The following is a 24,900-nucleotide window of genomic DNA, read 5'->3' as shown; positions in this document are numbered from 1 at the left end:
CTGGAGAAATTCCATGTGAACTGCAATGACCTCCAGGAATTGATGCAGAGTGAAAGGAACAGAATCAGGAAAACACTATACACAAAGACTGATACACTGTGGTACAATTGAATGTAATGGACTTCTCCATTAGTGATCCTGAATCAGCAACCCAATATCTAGATATTATATTCTTAAGGAAAGTAAGCAAAAAAAAAATAGAAAAAGAGAACATGAAAATTATTTCTGTAGATTTTTCACAGATCTCAGAACAAAAACAGGATACGTTAAGATGGCAAATTTTTATTTAATCTACTCAAAATTTAGTTATGATAATTAGATAAAAATTATACTTTCCAAGGGGAAAAAACTTGCAACAAGAGAGATAAAAACTAACATCTGATGGAGAATCTTTCAAAATTACTGTTTCGAAAGAAAAAAAGACATTTGGAATTTAAAAATATACAGGTAGAAGATAATTTAGTAGAGAATTAAAAAAACAACAATATTTAAATGACTGAATAACTATATATAGACCATAGAGACAGATCTTGAAAACATAATCATTATAAGTAATTAAATATTTTTAAATTCTGAACTTGACAAACACAAAGCACAATGAGCATTTCCAAATATATTATAGAAGGGAGGGAGAGGTTTGTACGTACGAGTTTCATTCATTACTATATTATAAGGAATATACTAGCATTCTTGACTTACTGAATGAAAACGCCTCAAGGTAGCTCAGAAAATCTTAAAAGAAGCACAAAAATCCTGTCACTGTCAGATACATATTCTGTTATTCAAGATCTATAAAGAAGCAAAAGAAATATATAAGAATACAATGTATTTATCATTAGATACCTAATCAAAGAATGTCAACAATCTTTTTTTTTTTGCAATTAGAAGTTATATAAATTTCATTTCACATTCAGTTATATGTCAGAGATTATACATTACAGAAATAACCAATGCTGGATAGGCAATGGGATGATAGGAACATTGACACACTGTTGGGGGAATTTTGAATTAATCCAACCATTTAGAAATTACCTTTGAATTATGTGAAAAAAGTTACAAAAACACTCATACTCCTTGACCCAGAGATCCCAGAAAATGGTGGTAAAAGACAGAAACTAATGTCCCAAAATAATCATAGAAACACCCCCCCCTCACACCCGGGTATCAAAGAACTGGAAGCAATGTGGATGCTCATTAACAGGGGCATAGCTAAACAAATTGTGGTATAGAAACATAATCCAATATCTATGTTCCTTAAGGAAAAATGAACATAAGGAATTCATATCAGTTTGGGAAAACATCTTAATTGATGCTGAGTCAGAAAACTAATGGCATAATTTAACTTAAAATAGAACAAATTCTTGTATTATGTATACATAATGACCAATCTTGGATCCAGATTGTAGAAGAGGAGATACACAATCTTCGTTTCATCACAAAAGAGGGAAAACAAGGGTATGAAGTGTTATAAATTCAGCCAGACATAACTATTAATCTAGTTTTTTTAATTGTTTTCTTTGTTGCAAAGGAAGACTTTGGATATGTTTGACCAATGGAGAGAAGTGATTATCCTTAAATATCTGTTATAAAAACAAATGGTTCAGAGAAAAGCTAGTTGGCTCAGCAGATTGAGAACCAGGCACAGAGATGGGAGGTCCTGAGTTCAAATTTGACCTCAGACACTTCCTAGCTGTGTGACCTTGGCCAAGTCATTTAATTCCCATTGTCCAGCCCTTATTGCTTTTCTGCCTTAGAGCCAATATATAGTATTGATCTTAAGATTGAAGGTAAGTATTTAAAAATGTAAAGAAAACTTTAAAAATAATGAAGATAACAAAATATACATCTTTTGATTAAAAAGATAACCTATGACTAATTCAGGAGATTTGGTCCCTTTTTTTTTGTTCAAAGACCAGAGATAAGTTGTTTACAAGCTTTGTGCCTTAGTTGTTCCACCTTCTTTGTTGGGGATCATGAAATCTCTCATAGTGATATAAGAATATGAATAATTTCTTGAAATCAAAATTTGAAAACTTAAGTTCTGAATGGAGTTGCTTTGTATAATATTTAGGATCTTTCCCCCACTTAATAATTAGTTAGCTGTCTGTCCTTGGTTGAGCCACTTTTCTGTTATGAGCTTTTTTCTCAAAGTTGGGATTTCTTTGGTCAACTTATCTAACATTCTATATTATACAGCATCTCCTCTATGGAATCCCAGAAGATGATTAATAATTCTCCAATTAAGCATTTCAAATGATGGCATTAACTATCAAGATAACAAATTACATTGTTGCATAAATTAAATTATTAGAATTTTTTTCTTCTGTTTGACCAAAATTTGCTTTCTTATAACAACTACTAACCTAACTATGTTCTCAGGAACAAGAATTAGTCCAAGCTCTCTTAATAACTCTTGAATATTTGGACTTAGGTTTGGTGCTCCTTTTAAACTTTTTCTTCTTTAGAGTATAAATCCCCACTTCCTTCAGCCATCCTTCATACCAGCTACATTCCAGAACCATTGTTTTTCTGGTTGCCATTCTTTTATCACATATCTGCTCATCAAGGTTCACCTTAAAATGAACCCACCAAAATTAACTAGAGTAGTTCAGATTTTATTTGACTTTTTCAGAGTAAAATTTATAATATAATAAAATGGTCCCTTAATCTGGATGTCTATATTAGAACAACCTGAATTTTGTTTTTTGACCTTCTAGATAGCACTAAAGATTTTTTTCAAGATCATAGAATTTGGATCTGGAAAAGACGTCAAATGTCATATAGTCACTTTGAGGAGGTCTAATAACTCGTACAGACTACTAACTAGCTACTTGCTAATATTGAAATTTATGCTGATTTAGTGACCCATTGTTCCCAATCCTGCTTGTAAACCAGTGGTGGGGGGGGGTGTTCTGTTGTAGGAGGCTTTGTTGGGGGAGAAATCACTGGGGTTTGGTATTACCTGCAATATATCACATATTAGGTCATCTCATATCTGTTAGTCCTTACATATCAGCATTTGGGAAAGTACTGGTATGCAATTGTCCATCCTCTTTTGCTGATGTGGACCTATCTGGATTGTGTTTATCTCATTATGAAAGTTATAAAAATAAAATAGCTCTATATTGTATCCCTTTCTGGTTTTCTGAGCTGTATGTCAAGGTTTTGCTCCCTTAATGTAATTTGATAAACTTAAACCTCCTTTCCCTGAGTTTTATTTTGCTAATTAGAGTGAAAGCTTGAAGAAAAAAATTTCCTTTTAATTGTAAGACATATTTCATGATGCATGAACTTTTAAAAGTCATCCATCCCCCCAATGTATCTAAATTTTTAAAGCTAGTTTCAGAACTTGAAATTTATTTCTCTTATACATCTTAAACATTTCAGCCCTTCTTAAAACTTATAATTATCTTTTTGGAATCTAGTTCTGTCATAAAATATTTTAGCCATCTTTCAAGTTTTGTGCCATCCTCAACTTTGATAAGAACAAAAAACACACATTAAATATTTAGTATATGTCAAATACTATTCCAAATTGAGGTTTCAAAGAAAGATGAAATTATTCTTGCCTTCAGTGAGCCCATCTTTTAAATGGAGAAAATACATTAAACTAAATTTTATGTTTAAGATTTACAGACTCTGGAAAATCATTCACTTTTAGAAATTATTATGAAATTTCAATAGGATGGCCATATTCTTCATTCAAGAAAGCCCTAATAGCTTTAAGAACTTGAAAGAATTGATTGACTATGACAGGAGTTAAAAAAAAAACAATTAACTTTAGAAGTAGGATGATTTGATATGCATAGTTAAGAGTTCTTTTAAGTTTCTTTCACATACGATGAAATAAAGTTTAGTAAAGTTATTTTTTGATGGAAACTTCAAAAATGAACTAAAAGTCAATTTTCTATATACAGGGAAAGTAGAAAATAATCAAGTTGGAAGAGTATCCATATCATAATTTAAGCCATTGATACACAGTTTGAATATAATAGGGCTGAACAGGGAGCACAGATACACCCCTAAAAACCTATCCCTATTTTGATATCAAAGCATTGTAAGGGGGAAAAGGGGATTAAGTTATATAAAGGTTAGACTGGATTATTTAACAGTGTGGTAACCAGTAATTTATATTGATTCCAAAGAGATTTATTTATAATTTATTTACAAAATGTAGAAAGAGTGAAATAAGAAAAATCAGAGAGATGATAAGATAAGATATCTAGCCTTAACACTAAGTAATTTACTTCTGGCCCCTAGACCAACCCAAGCAGGGAGAGTTGGTTCTTAGCTGGACTCAGCACAGCTGAGGACCTGGGGAAAAACTCTCTAAAGAGCCTCCTGAGGCTAGTTTCTTCAGAAAATATTCAGGAAAGGAGTCAGCTCTTTCACTCACCATGTGTCAGTCCAACAGTCTCATCAGGAACAAGGTCTTAGGTCCAGTCAGGAGATCTCTCCACTCCAAAGAGTGAAGAAGTGTCCCTCACAGGAAGTGACTACTCCTTTTTTTTTAAACAATATTTTATTCGGTCATTTCAAAACATTATTCATTGGAGACAAAGATCATTTTCTTTTCTCCCCCGCCCCCATAGCCAATGCGTGATTCCATTGGGTTTCACATGTGTTCTTGATTCGAACCCATTTGCATGTTGTTGGTATTTGCATTAGAGTGTTCACTTAGAGTTTCTCCTCAGACATTTCCCCTCAATTCCTGTAGTGAAGCAGTTGCTTTTCATTGGTGTTTTTACTCCCACAGTTTGTCCTCTGCTGGTGGATAGTGTTTTTTCTCCTAGATTCCTGCAGATTGTTCAGGGACATTGCATTGACACTAATGGAGAATTCCATTACGTTCGATTGTACCACAGTGTATCAGTCTCTGTGTACAATGTTTTTCTGGTTCTGCTCCTTTCACTCTGCATCAATTCCTGGAGGTTGTTCCAGTCTCCATGGAATTCCTCCACTTTATTATTCCTTTTAGCACAATAGTATTCCATCACCAACATATACCACAATTTGTTCAGCCATTCTCCAATTGAAGGGCATCCCCTCATTTTCCAATTTTTGGCCACCACAAAGAGTGCAGCTATGAATATTCTTTTACAAGTCTTTTTCCTTATTATCTCCTTGGGGTATAAACTGAGCGATGCTATGGCTGGATCAAAAGGCAGACAGTCTTTTATAGCCCTTTGGGAATAATTCCAAATTGCCCTCCAGAATGGCTGGATCAATTCACAACCCCACCAGCAATGAATTAGTGTCCCTACTTTGCCACATCCCCTCCAGCATTCACTACTTTACTTTGCTATCATGTTAGTCAATCTGCTAGGTGTGAGGTGATACCTCAGAGTTGTTTTGATTTGCATCTCTCTGATTATAAGATTTAGAACACTTTTTCATGTGCTTATTAATAGTCTTGATTTCTTTATCTGAAAACTGCCTATTCATGCCCTTGCCCATTTATCAATAGGAGAATGACTTGATTTTTTGTATAATTGATTTAGCTCTTTATAAATTTGAGTAATTAAACCTTTGTCGGAGGTTTCTGTTTTTTTTTTTAATATTTTATTTGATCATTTCCAAGCATTATTCATTAAAGACATAGATCATTTTCTTTTCCTCCCCCCCCCCCACCCTCCATAGCCGAAGCGTAAATCCACTGGGCATTACATGTTTTCTTGATTTGAACCCATTGCTATGTTGATAATATTTTCATTAGAGTGTTCATTTAGAGTCTCTCCTCTGTCATGTCCCCTCAACCGCTTTATTCAGGCAGTTGCTTTTCCTCGGTGTTTCTATTCCCACAGTTTATCCTCTGCTTATGAATGGTGTTTTTTTCTACTAGATCCCTGCAGATTGTTCAGGGACATTATACCTCCACTAATGGAGAAGTCCATTACGTTTGATTATACCACAGTGTATTAGTCTCTGTGTAAAATGTTCTCCTGGTTCTGCTCCTCTCGCTCTGCATCACTTCCTGGAGGTTGTTCCAGTCTCCATGGAACTCCTCCACTTTATTATTCCTTTTAGCACAATAGTATTCCATCACCAACATATACCACAATTTGCTCAGCCATTCCCCAATTGATGGGCATCCCCTCATTTTCCAGTTTTTGGCCACCACAAAGAGCGCTGCTATGGATATTTTTGTACAAGTCTTTTTGTCCATTATCTCTTTGGGGTACAGACCCAGCAGTGCTATGGCTGGATCAAAGGGTAGATATTCTTTTGTCGCCCTTTGGGCATAGTTCCAAACTGCCCTCCAGAATGGTTGGATCAGTTCACAACTCCACCAGCAATGAATTAATGTCCCTACTCTGAGAAGGCTGCATTCATTATTTCTGCTTTTCTGCATTTGTGTGCTATGTTTCTGTGACCTAATGTATGGTCAATTTTTGTGAATGTGCCATGTGGTGCTGAGAAGAAGGTGTATTCCTTTTTGTCCCTATTTATTTTTCTCCATATGTCTATTAACTAATTTTTCTAAGATTTCATTCACTTCTTTTACCTCTTTCTTATTTATTTTTTGATTTGATTTATCTAAATTTGATAGTGGTTGGTTCAAATCTTCCACTAATATAGTTTTACTGTCTATTTCTTCCTTTAATTCTCCTAGTTTCTCCATTAGAAATTTGGGTGCTATACTATTTGGTGCATACATGTTGATTAGTGATATTTCCTAATTATCTAAAGTCCCTTTTAACAAAATAGAATTACCTTCCCTATCACTTTTAATCATGTCTATTTTTGCTTTGGCTTTGTCAGATATTATGATTGCAACTCCTGCCTTCTTCCTATCAGTTGAAGCCCAGACGGTCTTACTCCATCCTTTAATTCTGACCTTGTGAGTGTCCACCCACCTCATCTGTGTTTCTTGAAGACAACATATGGTAGGGTTTTGGATTCTAATCCATTCTGCTATTCATCTACGTTTTATGGGTGAGTTCATCCCATTCATTTTCAAAGTTATGATTGTCACTTGTGGACTCCCTGGCATTTTGATATTCTTCCCTAATTTTAACCTTTCTTCTTCAGCTCTACCTTTTAATCCAGTGATTTACTTTATATCAGTCCCCCTTGTCCCCTCCTTTGATATGTTTCCCTTTCAAGACCCTCTCTTTTTGTTCCCTCCCCCTCCCCCTCTTCTTCCCTCCCTTTTTTGTGTTCCCTCCCCCTTCCCCCTTGGTTTTCCCTTCTCCCTACCCTTGTTGGGTAAGATAGAATTCAAGATCTCAATGGATCTGGATGCTCTTCCCTCTCAGAGTTGAATGTGTTGGATGGAAGGACCCAGCCAGGGGACTACAGGCTCCCCCCGTCTCTCTCTGTTTCCCTGCCATCTGTGTTGGGCACCCCTGAGAGTGGCTCAGGTTGCTTTCAAGGTGTGTCCTTCAGAATAGCTGGCCCTGAGGCCCTTTTGCCAGCCCTACGGTTCCCACTGCTGCCACAAGCTCAGTGCTCTGTTTTGGGGGGGGGATGGGTCCTTGGACTTTCCTTCTGCCTTCCCCTTAGATCCAAGTGATCTAGGATTCTGGCTTTTGGGGGGTGTACCTTTTGATCTGAGTCCAGAAGGAGGGTTCTCCGGGTCAGTCCTGTTTTTCAGTTTGAATTTTGGTGCCCTAGGAGCATACAGTTTGTGATCAGTAAGGAAGGGTTATCAGAGGTCTGAATTTTGCTGCCTCTAAGCTGCCATCATGACTGGAAGTCTGTGACTGCTCCTTTTAAAGATACTTCTTTTACATCACTTCCCGTGTCTTCCTCCACTTTTTACATGGACAAATCATAGTGTAAACCTTGCTTATGATTGTCCACGAGGTAGTTAGTTGATTCTGATTAGTCACCCAGTATTACACACGTGGATGTAATTCTCATTACACATCAGAAGAAACTTGAGATAGTTACATTTCCAAACTCCAAAAAAGAGCCCAACTTTAATATACATTGGAAAATTGCATAATAAGCTGAAAACAGAGCAAAAAATAAAAAAGAGCTTAAGCAGATAAAATTATTATAGGGATAGGAAGTATAATGGCACAGACCTAAAGAGAACAATATCAAAAAGACTATAAGTGAAACACAAAAGAAAAATGTAAATTGGTGTGGGGTCCAAAAAGAATTTCTGAAAGAAGTAAAAAGAGGCTTTAAAAAAACAAATAAGAGAGTTAGGAGGAAAATTGTGAAAAAGGAATAAGAATAAAGAAATCATAAAGTAAGAGTCTCTAGCTTGGTAAAGAAAGCAGAAAAATGGGAAAAGATACACAAAAATTCACCAAAGGAAACTATTCCTTAAAAAGTAGAATTAGCCAAATGTTAAAAGAAATATTAAAATCCCTTGAAGAAAACAATTCCTAAGAAAGTAGAACTAATCAAATAGGAGAAGCACAGGAGTTCATTGAAAAAAAGTAATTCCTTAAAAAATAAAAATGAGGGGATGGAAGCTAATGTCTCCATGAGATATCAAGACACAATCAAACAAAATCAAAAGAATGAAAAAACAGAATAAAATGTAAAAATTCTCATTGGAAAAACAACTGACCTGAAAAATAGATCATGGAGATATAATTTAATGAATATTGGATGACCAGAAAGTCATAATCAAAAAAAGAACCTGGACAGTATACTTCATGAAATTATCAAATAAAATTCCCTTGATATCCTAGAATCAGAGAATAAAATAGAAATGGAAAGAATCTATCATCACCTACAGAAAGAGACCTCCAAATGAAAAGTCCACGAAATGTTATAGCAAAACTCCAGAGATCCCAGTTTAGAGAGAATATACTATAAGAAGCCAAAAAGAAACAATTTAAGTATCATGGACTCATAGTCAGGATAATACAATATTTAGCTACTTCTACCTTAAAGGATTAGGGGGCCTGGAATACGATATTCAGGAATACAAAAGATATAGGATTATAACGAAGAATTATATACTTAGCAAAATTAGTATAGCTTTCAGGTAGAAATAGACATTTAATGAAATTGAGAACTTCCAAACATTCCTAATGAAAATTCTTGAACTGCATAGAAAATATGACATTCTAGAGAAGCTTAAGGAATTCAAATATTTGGACAATAGTTTTCTGGTTATCCTTGCCAAAAAAGATATTGAGTTAACTTTGGCATGGATTTCTAATATATCAATGCTGGATTCTAATAATCACCAATCCTTATGTTAGTGCCTATAAAAGTTTAACAATTTATTCTTGATTTTTGCCTGCATCATGATACAAGGAAGACTGTGGTATTTGGATTTCAAAGCCTTGGTTTCCAATTCCAGTTCTGCTAATTACTACTGTTTGACTGTAGACGAATCACTTCATTTCTTACTTATGGATCAAACCAGAATTAATACTATATATATTAAAGTGCTCTATAAACTCCATAAATTTTGGAATCTATCTTTGGAAATACCTTTTGTGTTCTCTTACTATTAGAAATAAGTTAATATAAAGTAAGATATGTATTAGAAATAGTCTTCAAAAATCTATAATTAACCATTGATCTTTGTATTAGTCAACATTCCCTTTTGACCTTCAACCCTTGTTCTTTCACTTCTGACTACAAACCACTATTGTCAACCAAGAACTGAAAATCCTTGCTCCACCAAGATATAAGATCCTCTTTTCTATGAAGCTGTTAAAACTCACTTTCAAAAACAAATGGCTCATGTAAAACCCTGTGGAATTGCTCATCTGCTACTGGGGTGGGGGGAGAAGGGGAAGGAAAGAACATAAATCATGTTATCATGGAAAAATATTATAAATTAAATAAATAAAAATTTTCAATTAAAAAATGACAGTACTATAGACACAAACTCAATTCCAGTTCAATATTAGAATTATTCTAGTTTCTTCTTATCATAACCTCAATCCCTTCATGTTATACCCAGGAGTCAAGAGTTACAAGGCACTTATTTCTCCACCTCTTTCAAGACTCCTTGTCACATCCATCTTTTATTAGTTCTTGCAGGAAATCACTTGTTCTTTTTATATATATATATATAATCCCCTCAAACCTCTCTGACTTGTTCTTCCTGTTCTTTTATATAAATCATACTACTGTGAACTATACAGGGTCTCTGATCTAACATAAGATGGCCATTGACATGAGGTAACATCTAGACATTTAATCAATTATGCTCAGAAACTTGTCTTCCCAGTAGTTTCCTTTATAAAGACATATATTTTTTAACATTTTAAAATGTTAACTCATATTTTTCTCACAAAAGCACTATGAAGTAGGTTATTTTAGGTTTCATTTGATAGATGAATAAACTGAAACCTAGAGAGGCTAAATGAGTTTCCCATTGTGAGACCAATCTGGTAAATGTTTGATAAAGGAATTGAACGCATAACTTCCTGGCTCCAAACCCATTTCTCTAAGCATACGTAATGCTGTAAATGCCCTATTAATATCAATCTGTTGGCATCTTAATAGAAATGTGTTTATATCTTCTCCCCAAAAATAAAAAAGAATATAATATAATATTCAAAGCTTAAATTAATAATAAAAATCAATTCTTATATTTGTTTCCAGTTTTATAGTTGTTGTTCAGTCATTTCCATTGTCTGACTCTTAGATCCTGTTTAGTGTTTTCTTGGAGAAGATATTAGATTGGTTCTGCATTTCCTTCTTCAGCTAATTTAAAGATGAGCAAACTGAGGTTTACAGGGTTAACTGACTTGCCCAGGATCATACAAGTATTAAGTATCTGAAGTCAGATTTGAATTTAGGAAGATGAGCCTTCCTGAATCCAGGCCAGAACTCTATTCATTGTAGCACCTAGCTACCCACTATTATAATGACATGGAAACAAAGTGGCATCTGGCAGGTATACTTTAGAAGAGATTTGGATGAGTGAAAGCTTAGAAGAGGAGTTGGTATTTGAGTATCTCAGAGGGTGGCTAAGGATTCTTTGGTCAGAGATGGGGTCATAAGGAGATACCCTCCTCAGTTTAATATGGGGAGATTGAAAAGCATAGAATGGGACAATGTGGAATAGTGAAAAGAATGCAATACTTGGAGTCAAGTGAGCCTTAAGTCTAAATGTTGCTTCTGACACTTATTAGTCACTTCCCTTCTTTGAAGCTCTGTTTCTTTATCTGTAAAACAGGCAAAGCAATTCCTGTAGAATTTATCATATGGGATTACTGGAAAGATCAAATGAAAACCTTGAAGCCCAAATAAATGTCAGTCAAAAAATGACTAGGTTAAATTAAGGTGATAATATTTTTGTCTTACAATGTCATTCCTATTTATCTGGTTGTTTAGCCTGAGACAGGAATTATTTGGTGAGTGTAGATGAACTTAAAAAAAAAAAAAACAACCTCAAACTATTTCAATTTCTTTCATTATCCTCTTTTTTAGTACGTGCATTTAAAAGAATTATTCAGAGAATTGGTTGGTGAACTTCTCTACAGTTTCAAAGGGACTTGTGGCCTACACATATACATATATGCTCACAAGATTAAGAACTGTTGGTTTAAGAATGTCCAGGAGGCAACTAATTGGCTCAGTGATATGAAAACCAGGCCTAGAAACAGGAGGTCCTGGGTTCAAATATGACCTCAGATATTTCCTAGCTGTGTGACCCTGGGCAAGTCACTTAACTTCCATTGCCTAGCCCTTACTGCTCTTCTGCCTTAGAACCAACACACAGTATTGATACTAAGACAGAAAAAAACAAAAGAATGTATGTCAATGTCAATCACAATCATTTTTCCATTTAAGATTTCAATAATTTTTTTCTAAAAGGTGGGTACACATATTAATGAATGATAATGTTATATAAGTCACTTGAATAAGCATTTAGGTGTTGGAAATGATTCCTGGGTTGTTGTTGTGGCTCTTCCTCCTCCTTCTCTTCCTCTTCCTCATTTAATGGGCCTATATTCTATTTCCTAGTGATTCCCAGGTAAATTGGAAATTCCCTTTTCTTTCATTTAGAATTAAAAACACAAGTCTTTCCTTACAAGATCAATAGAAATAGAAAACTGGTAAAAAGGGGTAGAATAGATAATCTAAAAATTGAAATGACAACACACCTACAGTAGTAACTGTCTTCAGACAGTTCCAAGTTATTTGGTCACTGCAAACTCGTTTATAAATGGAGACAATCTTTTAAAAGATAATTGGACTTTTATTATCCCTCCCCCCACTTTCTGACAATGCCTTTCCTTTAATTTCATGATGTGCTTATAATGTGAATTTAGATTGGTCCCTATCTTTGGTCACATAGCTAGAGAAAACTATAAACCAAGAATCAGAAAAGTTAATTATACCCTGTAAGCTATTTTAAAAGTTTATTTGTTAACATCAACTGGAAGAGAAAGCTGTTTATTATCCTTTATATTTAAAGAATACTGAAAGTGTCTTTCTAAAGAGCTCATAGAGGAAGTAGAGAACTATAATGTAATCTATGATGATGACTAGTATGGAAATTGAAAAAAATGAAATTGGATTTGAAATAAAGGGAAGACAGAGGGATCCTAAACCCTCCATTAGAGAAAATACAAAATAGAGTTTTCCTCCCCTTTATGCCTTCTTAAAGAAATCAGATGACATATTTAGAAAGCTGGCTTCAGAATCAGAAAGTTATCACTGAGTTTAAGATCTCTCTCTGATATATCCCAGGCAAATGACTCTAGGCAAGTCATTTAACCTCGAAATGCCTTGCAGGAACTTTCTAATACTATTAGTTGCAGAGAAATGATTGAGAAAATTTAATTGATTTTCATTGACTTAATTGATTTTCAATTAGTCCCTATTAAACATATGGGCTTAATAGTGACCTAAGAGTATGTATGCGGGTGTGCTCACCCTCCCTATTTGCATTCTTACTAGATCTAGGAGAAGAAAAAAATAAATATCTTTAATACTCAAAGTAATGAATTCAAGTACATTCAACCAACTCATTCACTTTGTGAATTTTGTTTGTTTATTTATTTTGTCATTGTTCTGGAGACACACAAAAATGAAAAGACAATGTAACACCTGCTATCAAGGAATTTATAATTTTAAGCTGGTGGTGGTAGTTGAGATTCATATAACATATATAGAACATATATGTATAGAATGTATATTCATGTGCAACATAGAGAAACACATCCTGGGAAAATTTTATGAAAGAAATCACTTTCACCTTAAACTTAAACTTAAACCAAAAAGTATACAAAACAGGGAATATAAAATATTTTATGTCATGGACCCTTTTTCAGAAAATTATTTCTTAAATGCATAAAATAAAATATACAAGGTTATAAAAGAAATAGTTTTGAAATAGTTATCAAAATGCTTGAAATAAAAATGTTTTCCATTCAATTTTCTGCACAAGGATTTTTGTTGATACCCAGATCCTGGTCCTGATCCTGTGTCATTGTTATTTTCCCTTGAAAGTATTTTGCATAAATAATCAAAATTTCTATATATCACCAACAATGTCCTAAAAGAAAAGATAGTAAGAGATAACCTTATAACATAATCTTAGTTAGATTAAAAGACCTAGAGTATTTGTGCCAAAACATACTCAAAAGCTACATAAACATAATTATAAAACATTGTTTATACAAATGTCAGATTTAAATAACTGGAGAAATATTAATTGTCCATGGATGGGCAGAGACAATATAATTAAAATGGCAATCCTACCTAAACTAATCTATTTATTCCATGCCATCCCAAATAAATTATCAATTTTATTTATTGAACTAAAAATAGTAACAATATTCATTTGGGAAAAAAGTCAAGAATATAAAAAAATGTAAAAGAAGGAAGTCTAGCAGTATTGGATTTTGAAGTATAATATAAAGCAGTAATTGTCAAAACTATCTGGTACTGGCTAAGAAATATAAAAGTAGATCAGTGGAATAGAACAGACATAAAACAAACAGTGGTAAAAGATCACAATAGCTTTGTGTTTGACAACTGTAAAGAATCAAATTTTTGGCTTAAGAATACATTATTTGGTAAAATTGATTAAGGAATAGTTAAATAAATTGTGATGTATTATTGTGATGGAATACTACTGTGCCATAAGAAATGACAAGCAGGTTAATTTTAGAAAAAAAACATGGAAAGACCTTCATGGAATTACGAAGAGTAAAACAAGCAGAACCAGGAAACTGTTATGTATAGCAACAGAAATATTGTGGGAAAAATGACTTATGTGTCTCCACCTCTAGAGAAAGAACTGATAAATAGAAACCAGTAAGACATGGTTTTATATAGCCATATATCTTTTAGTCAAATGATGTCTACTCTGATAGAGGAATGGGAGGAGTTAGTTGAATATTTTGATGTAACAAAGAAGCAAATAAATAAATATAATTTTGAAAAGTATTTTGTACATAATTTGTATATATTTACTTTTATCTAAATACTTTTTTATTCTTCTAAAAGAAAGTAAGTTCCTTGAAGATAGGGACCATTTATTTTCTTCCTCTTTAAAGCATATCTTATTATTAATTATTGTTATTTGCTTTTGGGATACCACAAACTTGTCACAATCTGGAGGAAACAGAGTTCCTAGGATACCAAGAGATGATTGCTAGAAAATCTATCTGCTTCATTTTAAAAATTGAGATGTTTCCTATTGAGACAAGTTCTTATTTAAACTAATTATTCTTGATATTCTTGATGACATGGTGCTGGAGTAACTGCTTAGTATAGTGAGTAGTCAGTCAGTCTAGATCCTTGATGGAAAACCTATGGCGTGCGTGCCAAACATGGTGCTCAGAAACCTCTCTGTGGGCATGGCAGTTGTCCTTGGCAGAGGCTCTCTCTTCACCCTCTCCATGGTGCCTCCTTGCCACTATAGGCTTACTCTCTCCCTTGAGCAGAGTGCTTAGACCATGTCCTTCCCTTTCTCCCTCCACTGTCTTAGACTAGGGGCTGCAGGGGAGGGGGGCTTCCCATCAGCCTTTTCCCACCTTCCAGACCCTCCTAATCTCTCCAAAGCCCAGCAGCAGCCCCCTCACTCCTCCCCAAGTTTGGCTGGATGTAGCACAGGTCCGCATGGCAGCAGAAGGTGGCTTCCTGCAGGCTGAGATGACTGAGAGCCCAGCCCTGACCCCTGAAGGCAGGGGTGGTACTCAAATGCAAGGGAGATACTTGGTCTCTCTGACAAAAGTTCACTATATCATTTTGGGCAAGTGATGGAATCTCTCCATGTCCCAGGCAACTCTAAGATTCTAAGATGCAGAATAGTTGCTTGTTTTCTTTGGTAAAGGGAATATCATGAAGATTTCTCTGTACTTATTTGAAAAATCACAGGTTCTGACCACCCTTATAAACTCCCTCCTTCACCCAAAACAAATAAATTCCAACCCTAGTCCTGAAGACAATTGTATCTTCAGTTTAGGAATATTAGAACTTGATTAGTGGAGATGGGGAGGGGAGTGATCAGTAAAATGATGGCTTTGTTGTGGGAGAAACACACCCAATTTGTAGCAGGGTCTCTCCCCAAGAATGGAAGACTCAAACTCTGTTCAATTCAGAAGTAAGAAAAGATTTTTATTTGAAGAAGAGGTTTTTGGTGGTATAATAGCCTAATAGCTGGTAGAATAGTCTCAAGACTAATCAGGTAGCTGTGAGCTGATGGAGTAGCAGTTCTTAGGGTGATTGAGTAGCTTGATAGGGAATGGGGTAGGAGTTCTATCTGTAGCATGGCAGCTCCATGTGTGGAGTAGCAGCCTCAGATGTAGAGTAGCAACTTCCACACTCTGTGAATCATGATTGGCATATTTATTAGAGTCTAGGAGCTTCTCACCTCCCATTCTAGAGACATCTTTACCTTTCCTGAAAACCCTGGAAAATGGCATAGCCAAATTCAGGTGGAGGTATGTTTTGGGATTTGATTTGTATGTCATAGAGAATAAGGAATATGCACAAATGTGGGGGATTCTTCTGGAATGCCAGAGTCCCCAGTATGCAGATTCCATGTTCCTCCATTGTCCGTCTTGTCATCATTTGTCAGTGAGTAATTAATAAAACAGATTAGAAACAAGTCTAGGATAGAGTATTACAGATCCAGTACAGAGTGGGTAACTGATCAATCTATAATACATTCTTGACCAATGCTGAAACTACAGGTTTTGCAGTTGATATCTAACTAGTGTTAACTGGTGAGAAATGGAAGATTTCAGAGTATGAGGGTCTGTTCCTATTACTGCCCACTGCCTGTCTCCATCAGTTTTAAAATAAAAAAGATGGCTTTAGGGAAGGGGCTAAAAAGGTATTTAGAACTACCTTCTTTCCCACCCCAAAGTCAAAAGTGTGCTGTTAAAATTGGAAGGGATCTTCAGTATTTTCTACTTAGTCCAACTCTGATTTTAGAGAGGAGAAAACTTTGACTTGGCTAAAGTCAAAGAAGGTTTGGTTTTATTCTAATTGAAATTAAGGCTGCTTAGAGGTTAAGTCAAATAAAGCCTAAATCTTAAAAAATGTTAACTGTAATAGCTGGAGGAGATCTCAAAGGACACCAGTTCCTAATTCCTTGTTTTTTAGAAGTTTAGAGTTGGGGAAAGAACAGAAATTAGAATCCATTTCTCTTCTGACTCTCAGGTAAATCATCTTTGGTCATGTTATTGAAATTTGACTTCCTTTCAGGATATGTGTGTAGCAAGTTGATAAACTTATGTCTTATGAATTTGGGGGGGGGAAATCTGCTTTCTAGAACAATAGCTTTTGAGTCAAAGGAAATAGAGCCTTGGGGTTATGTAAATGGAGATTCTCAGGTTTTTTTTTTTCTTTTTTTACTGAAACAACAGGAAGATCCTGACTCTATCATGAAGGAGGGTTTCACCATCTTAGAAATTTAATGCCAACACAGGATATTCTAATTAGAGTAAGCGCCAAGAACTATATTTTCCCAGGGGAATAAACCTGACCTTTAGCAATTCTTGTGACCCCAAGACTTACACACTTCTCTCATTTTATTCTGCCACAGAATGACATTTGATTAAATGTTTATGCTAAGCAAACTTAAAAACTTGTACAATCCCAAAATATACTCTAAGAAGTTGAAGCTCCTCCTTGCCCAAGAAGTCTTTGCTATTACAGTAACAAATTTAATTTCAGTCTACCTACTTACTATTTGAATCCTTTCAGATCTCATGGTGGTTGAGATTCTTCTTGGGTTTTCATGAAACAGACCAGAAAACTCTTACCATGGGCCCTTAGAGAAGTACTATCTGATCAGGAGAAGAACAAGGAGGCTTCCAGGGAAGAGTGTCACCTTTCATTTTGGGAATACAGAATCCAAGTATATTAAATATAGAGTTACTATGTTGGATGGGTAGAAATAGAATAAGAGTTCTGTTTCAATGTAATGAACTTCAGAACATTTGGATCTGTCAAAAATAAAATGGTGTGCCATCAGATTTGATGAGGTCCCTGTCAGTGGAAGGATTCAAATAAAGGCAGAATAATAATTTTTTAAGGATGCTGTACAGTAGGAATCTTTTTTGCATGTGGACCCCTTCTGGTGAAGGTTATGGATCCATTATTATAATGTTTTAAAATGTATTAAAAATAGAAAGTATAAAAAAGAAACAAATTGTATTAAAATAAAGATGTAATTTCCCCCCATCCATATTCATGGACTCCAGAATTCCCATTGTGGTAGAGGCATGTCATGCAAAAGTCAAAAGCTGGAGACGGATCATCTGGATCTTCATTTGACTGACAGATGATCCATCTCCAGCTTCTGTCCTTTGCATAACATGCCTCTACCATACCATTCATGGAGTTCAGGTAGAGAACCTCTTCTCTAGAATGAATATCTTGACTGTACTACACTGAGCCAAATGAATTATAATTCTCCTTCTACTCCTAAGTTTTCTATAGTAATACTTAATTTGTACCCTGATTAGATAATCATTAGTAGTTGTGAAGGAGGTAAATAACTGTGAGTTTGGGGAAAACAACTACTTCCCAAATATAATAACTGCTGAGACCAAGGAAACAGAACTGTTGAGTTTGTACTTGCCTCCTTTTTTAAAGAGTAGGATGAACAAGAATTATTCTATTTTTAAAAAGGGTTTCCACAGTCTCAGAGATTTCTTGCCAAAATAGAGGATTCTGATGAGACTGATCTCAGAGAAATTAATTTTCCACAACAAAACTCATGTTTAGCATTTTTATGACTCCAAGGCTTGCACACTTTTTCCATTTTTTTCAATAACCTAAGCTTTCTGTCTTACAACCAATGGTTATAGGAACGAAGAGCAGAAAGGGACAGGCAATGGATTTACATAACTTGCCCAGAGTCACATAGCTAGGAAGTGTCCTAGGTCATATTTGAACTCAATACCTCCTGCCCCTAGGTCAGGCTCTCAATCCACTGAGACACTTAGTTGTCCCCAAAAGGCAAGGGCTAGGCAATGAGGGTTAAGTGACTTGCTCAGGTTCATACTGCTAGGAAGTGTCTGAGGGATTTGAACCCAAATCCTCCCAATACCAGGCCTGGCACTTTATCTTCTGTGCTATCTAGTTGCCCTCACTCTTATTCTGCTGGCAAAATGCCATTAATTTGTTTTTGACAGCATTTTTGATACAGCAAAGATTTGCTGTATACTCTAATTTGTCTTAAAAATTACAGAAAACCCAAGCTGTAGCCCAAGAAGCTAAAGTCATTTCTAGCTCCAAGTATTCTTTCTAAATGCCCAAATAAATTTTTTTCCTTTCAATATGGGTACTCACTTCTTGATTCCCAGGCTCAACATGGTGATTGAGACTCTCCTTGTGATGTAATGGAACCCAGGCTACAAAATTCCTGTGTCACAGTGTATGGGTTAATTGACTGTGAATCAGTAATAGAATCCCAAGAGTTTGATATATGCTCTGTATTCTAAAAGAGAAGTGAATTCAGGTGTTGCCAAATGACATTTGTCAATTATAGAATAAGGAAAGGAAGAGCATGGCTCAGCTAGTAAAAAATTCATTATACCCCTTGGTGACTTTATGGGGTACATTCACATACTTAAACCAATTCCCAAAGATCCCGAAGCTCTTAATCATTGCTCAACTGTGCCAACAAGCCAATTAAAATCAAGATTCGATATCAGCTAAACTTTATAAATCAAATGGCATTTAAATTGCTTTATTTTTTTGTACTTGGCTTCCCTTTAAGGTTTAACAGATTGCAAACTTGATGGTTTTCCAATAATTAAAAACATTCATTTATAAATGAGTTAGTATTCATTGATAAAATTACTTAAGAAAACCCTGAATAGCATATAACATTCAAGAGCCTTATCCAAAACAATAAATCAAACTTAAATGTGTTTATTTTTAGTAGTGATGAATAATAGATACCTTTTAAATTAAACCATTTTAGGTTGGTTGTACTCAGATGATATGTCCTAATATTTCAAAATTAGACTTAAAGTTTTCAGCTTTTACTTAATACAAGCTAGGATTCTAACGTTTCCAGGAAGAATGCTACTTTGTATTCTCATTTTTGAGATTATACCTCAAGAGTAAAAATGCTACTTGTCTAAAGTCTCAGATTATTTCAAAGTTAAAGTGAATTAAGCTTTAGAAATCAATAATGAGAATAGTTTCCAAGTTGTTTCCCCAAATTTTATATTTAATAGGCTAGATCCAGAGACTCTCCTTTTAAAAGTTATATGTGACAGTAAAAATGCATGACTCCAAGAAGACAATAATTTGCTACTGATGCCTGCAATAGTTGATTGCCCTTGTAACTCAGCAAGGAATATCATGAGATATTGATTGCCAAGCAATGTCCAAACTGTGGGGGAGAAGTTCTGATGAACATAGTGTGAAGATTAAATTAACTCTCCCTGCCCATTTTTAGGTTTAATCACCAAAAGTGTAAACATCCCACTCACAATTGAGTGGCAGAGGTCTGTGACCCACATGTGCAATAGTGGGTGATGAATCAGAATCGACTGACTGCACCCTGGGCAGTCTCAAGCAAAACTTTAAATTATGATTTGCCCACATAAAGTAGAGGAAGGCACAGGAAGTGACACAGAGAAGCATCTTTAAAAGGAGTTACAACTTCCTTTGAGAGGGAATTCTTCCTGTTTTGGACTTCTGAGTGCTCTCATTCTTTGGAGTTCTGAGTTCGAGATGGAGGCTGATGAAGAATCTGCTAACTGGGCCTGAGAACTTAGACTTGGTGAGACTGTCCTTTAATCTCTCCCTTTGGACTGACATGTGTTGAATGAAAGAGCTGACTCTTTTCCTCGATTTTCTGAAGAGACTAGCTTCAGGAGAGACCTATCCTCTTGATAGAGGCTCCCTACATCCCCAGATTCTCAGTTACAAGGTTTGAAGCCTCTCTGGCTAAGGACTGAACTCCCCTGCCTGTTTTTGAGCCAGGGGTCAGAGAAAAATACTTGGTGATTAGGCAGATATCTTACCCTAGCCTCTCATTTTCTTATTTTCAGTCTTTCTATATTTTCTAAATAAATTGTTGAATAAGTCTCTTAGAATTAATTAAATTTCCTTTTGACTCTATTCTTAAATAATCCAGTCCAACCTTTTATAAAAACCCCTCACATTTTCTAACCCCTTAAAATAGGATATCATATGACTTTCATTCATTTCATTACACTTAGACTATGGTGTATTATTTCTTCCTCATTCACTCAGTATGGAAGTTAACCAAGAATATGCTTTTTGTCACTTGTAAAAAATGACATGCCAAAATATGAAGAGAATATCAAGAAACCATACATCAAGTTATTAAGTGGGAGATTATAGACTGTGATCCTACATTTGGTTTAGGGGATTATTTCTGGATTTGAGGATAGTAAAGTATAACAAGGATTAGATATGTATTCATAAGACCTCAGTGTTTCTTACTATCTGTTGTATTTAAGGCATTTGACCTTTCTGGAACTTAGTTCCTTATCTGTAAGGAAGTGATTGGATTAGATTACCTCTGAGGTCCTTTTTATCTCTAACATTTGACTCTATGAAAACTGAAAAAAATAATAATATAATCACTTCCCTTTCCTTTGAGACAAGAATATGTCTAAAATTATCCTTATGCACTTAGCTACATAGGGAATAAACTTTTTTAGAATTGGAACCAAAGAACTTTATATAATTATCAAGTCCCTCCTAGAATTAAACTGCTTATTAAGGCTCAGAGAAAGAAAACTTGCCTGAAACTTGCTTTTTAATGCCAAATGAGTATTGGACTTTTTATTCTTCCCCAGACTGTACTCCCGACTTTGCTGGACTCTCTCTGCAATGACCCAGAAAACTCTTCACTCTGAAACATTCACTCCATTCTTGCCCTTCATGTGTTAGAAGTCCATGATAACCCCTCTCCCATGCTTTTCTCCTCCCTTTTTATTATGGATTGTCTTCCATCATCAGAATTTAAATTCCTTGAAGGCAGGTACTTTGTTTCTTCTTATATTTGTATTTCTAGCACTTAGCCCAGTGCCTGGAGGATAATAAGTTTAACAAATATTTGTCATATTTAATCTTCTACTTATCTCTTCCTCAACTCTGTGCCCTCAGCTAAATTCCTCAAGAAGTTCTGCATATACTCAAGGACTGTTTTATATATATCAAAGAAAAATGTCAAAAGCATGAAAAAACCCCACAAGCTCCAATTATCTAATAACCCAAACACCATGTTTGCAAGTTATTTGTTTTCCCTTTCATTTCTTTTCTGATACAGAGGGAATTTCTTCTAAAGGTTTGCCAAGACTCTGTCTTGTGTAGTCTTCTGAATATTAAGAAAGTCAACAACTTGTTCTCCCTTCTTGATATCTTCTTTAATCTGTGTTCTTTGTTATTCTCTTAAAGAGATTCTTCCTTTTTTAGCTTTTCTGGTCTATGCAATATTGCTATGAACAAACCTTACAGCAAAAAAACCAAAACGAATCAAAATCCTTGTAGTAAATGTGTGTGGTCACATAAAGCACTGGCCATGTACAGAAATATACAATCAATCCTCAACATTCTTTAATTTTCCTGATTCCATGATTTTATTATTAATCTTTTCATTTTCAAGTTTGTAATTATGCATATTCAGTCTATGTGCAATAGAGGGAAAAAATGAGAGTAGTGATGTCCACAAGATTGTGTTATCCTCCTAGGCATTTCATTGGTCTTGTTCACTCTGCTTTCTTAAAGAGTCCTCCATGCCTCCATTGCATATTTTCAATTTTCTTTCAAAACTCAAATGTTGTGTTATAATTATTCCTACTAAGACTGGCACAAGTTCTTTGGGCTCTAAGGTGATGTTGAGATCTTGCAAAGGTAGAGAAGTTTACAACAGTATAGTATACAGCACAAACCCCTCACATCATACAGAATCTGACACAAGGAAAAGTAAGATTCAGATTTTAAAAAATTATTTTACTTTTACTTTGAATAATTTTATTTCATGCACAGTATTTATGGTAATATGCACTTCATGTGTGATGAAAAGCAGATGTCTTAAATACATTTTTAAAAATTGAAATTTTAACACAGAAGGTCACAGGATTTTAGGGAATTACAATCGAGTAAAAGTGTTTTGCATGTTACCAATTGTATTTTGTATACTACATTTTATGAGTTATTTCATGGTTTCTGAATTAGGAAAAGTACATATTATCAGAATTAATGCTTTATTATAAAAACATGGGCAGCTAGGTAGTGCAGCAGAAAATGTGACAAGCTTGGAGTCAGGAAGAATTATCTCCTCAAGTTCAAGTCCAGCTTACTATAGAACACTTTACTAATTGTGTGATGTGACAAGGAAATCACTTTAAAAGACTGATATATATTAATTTGAGGTCGTCAAGGAATTCAGCTATGTAATTCCTAAATGAAAACTCAAGTCAGCAGTAAACCTTTTATAGAGTTTAATTACAAACAGGAGGAAGAAAGGAATTAGAGATAGAGAGAGAGAGGGAGAGAGAAAGGGGAGAGAAGGGAATAGGGCTTAAATACCCCTTCTGTTTAGGCTGGGCCAAAAGGCCCAAGCCCTTAGATAGCTGAGGCAAAGAAAGGAGATCAGTCCCTATTACTCACATGACCAAAATGGAGAAACAGTCTCAGGGGCCTCCACCTCCAGCTTCCTTCAGAGCCAACTATCAAAGCACCACCTCTCAGACCAAAAACCTCTCCAACCAACCCTCCTCAGTCCTCAGACCCCTCTATCTTTAAGGAAACCATCCAAGTTCCCTCCTCTCAGTTCTCACATCTACCAATCACTGTCCATGTCTTCCCTGTGCCAATGGTGGCTCTAGCTTAACCCAGGACCGCCCAGAGGTCTGTGGCTTTGCACATGTCTGTTGAGGGTCATATTCTCAATAATTAAATCTTGATCCTTTGCTGCAGCCCTTCCTAAATCCTGTTAGGACTGAGTGGGGTAGAAATTGTATTTTCCAAGACCTGGTTCTGTCATTCCAAGGATCTCTATTGTATCAATTCTAAAATCAATCATGACTCAAAGAAATTCCTGTTCTATGCTTAAGCATAGGTCAAAGCCCTTTCCATTGTTCAGCAAAAGGTTTCTGTCCTAAAGTAATCTTAAGAAGGGAGGAGGAGGAACCTCCCATGCCAATGGGGTTCACATTCCAATAGAGTTCCCACTATCAATAGGAAATTTTTCAAGTATGAAATTTCCCAAGGGTGAAATTTCCAACATTTATAAGTCTAAGAAATTTTAAGGTTTACAGTGACCCTAGGCAAGTCACTTAACTCTGTTTGCCTTAATGAGTTGGAGAAAAAAATGGCAAACCACTTTAGTATCTTTGCCATAAAATCCCAAATGGAGTCATAAAGATATAGACATGACTGAAAAGTGACTGAACAACAAATTTAAAAATTGTATGCAGGAAAGTATATTCTTATCAATCTTTATCAAAAGATTATGGTTTTGGTGTTTGTGGGTAACCAATTCCATATTTTTTCATAGGTTCCACATATAACATTTGTGTTTTTGACTTTCAAGACATTTTCTGGCAATGTGGATTGATTATATTTCCCATTATATATAATTAGTTTATCACCAAGAATCAAATAGGTAGTGTAGTATTTGGAGCCCTGAGTCAAGGAAGATTAGTTCAAATCTGGTTTGTAATATTTAGTAGTTGTGTGACCCTGGGCAAGTCATTTAGACTCTATCTACTTCAATTTCTTCAACTGTAATATAGAGAGAATAATAGCATTTATCTCTTTGGGTTATTTGAAGGTTCAAATTAAGCACTAATGTGATGTTTGGCATAGAGTATCACTTGATAAATGGTTGTTCCCTCTTCCTCCATTTCATGTCAGAAGTTGGGTTGCTTTTCTTCTCATCAATACTCTAGATCCTAGACTTTATTCTAGACTCTACAATAAAGCTAAAATGACAAAATTAATCTTGAGAAATAAATGTACAATTTAATTTAAAATGTATTTCCTAAGCATATACTTGAATAAAGCACAAGGCAGGGATTCAGAAATATTCAAGTCCATGAATGTATGTCCAACGTAAGACACTAGCTATGTAACCTATATGACTAGGCAAATCACTTAACTCTGTTTGACTCAGTTTCCTCATCTATAAAACAAACTGGAGAAGGAAATGGCAAAACTATTCTATTATGTCTATCAAGCAAATCCCAGATGGTCAGACTTGACTGAAATGACTGAATAACAAACAAAAAACATACAAATCTCTGCATATACAAAGATTTTTAAATGGCCCTCTTGAAACTTTTGTTGTTCAGCATAAAACTTGGAAAACAACATATTTGTGTTAATTTGAACACATTTTCAGCACATTGGTAGTGACCTAGTCTAATCATTAATGATAATGGAACCATCACATTTGGACTTATTTCTTAGCATATGTATATTATGAGAAAAAATGTTGATGTCTCTTAAAACAAAGTCAGAAAAACCTGACAAAATACAAATATAAGTAATCCATATTGA

Source organism: Monodelphis domestica, chromosome 2, assembly GCF_027887165.1.
Source record: "Monodelphis domestica isolate mMonDom1 chromosome 2, mMonDom1.pri, whole genome shotgun sequence".
Classification (NCBI taxonomy): domain Eukaryota; kingdom Metazoa; phylum Chordata; class Mammalia; order Didelphimorphia; family Didelphidae; genus Monodelphis; species Monodelphis domestica.
Note: the sequence above shows the minus strand (reverse complement) of the source record.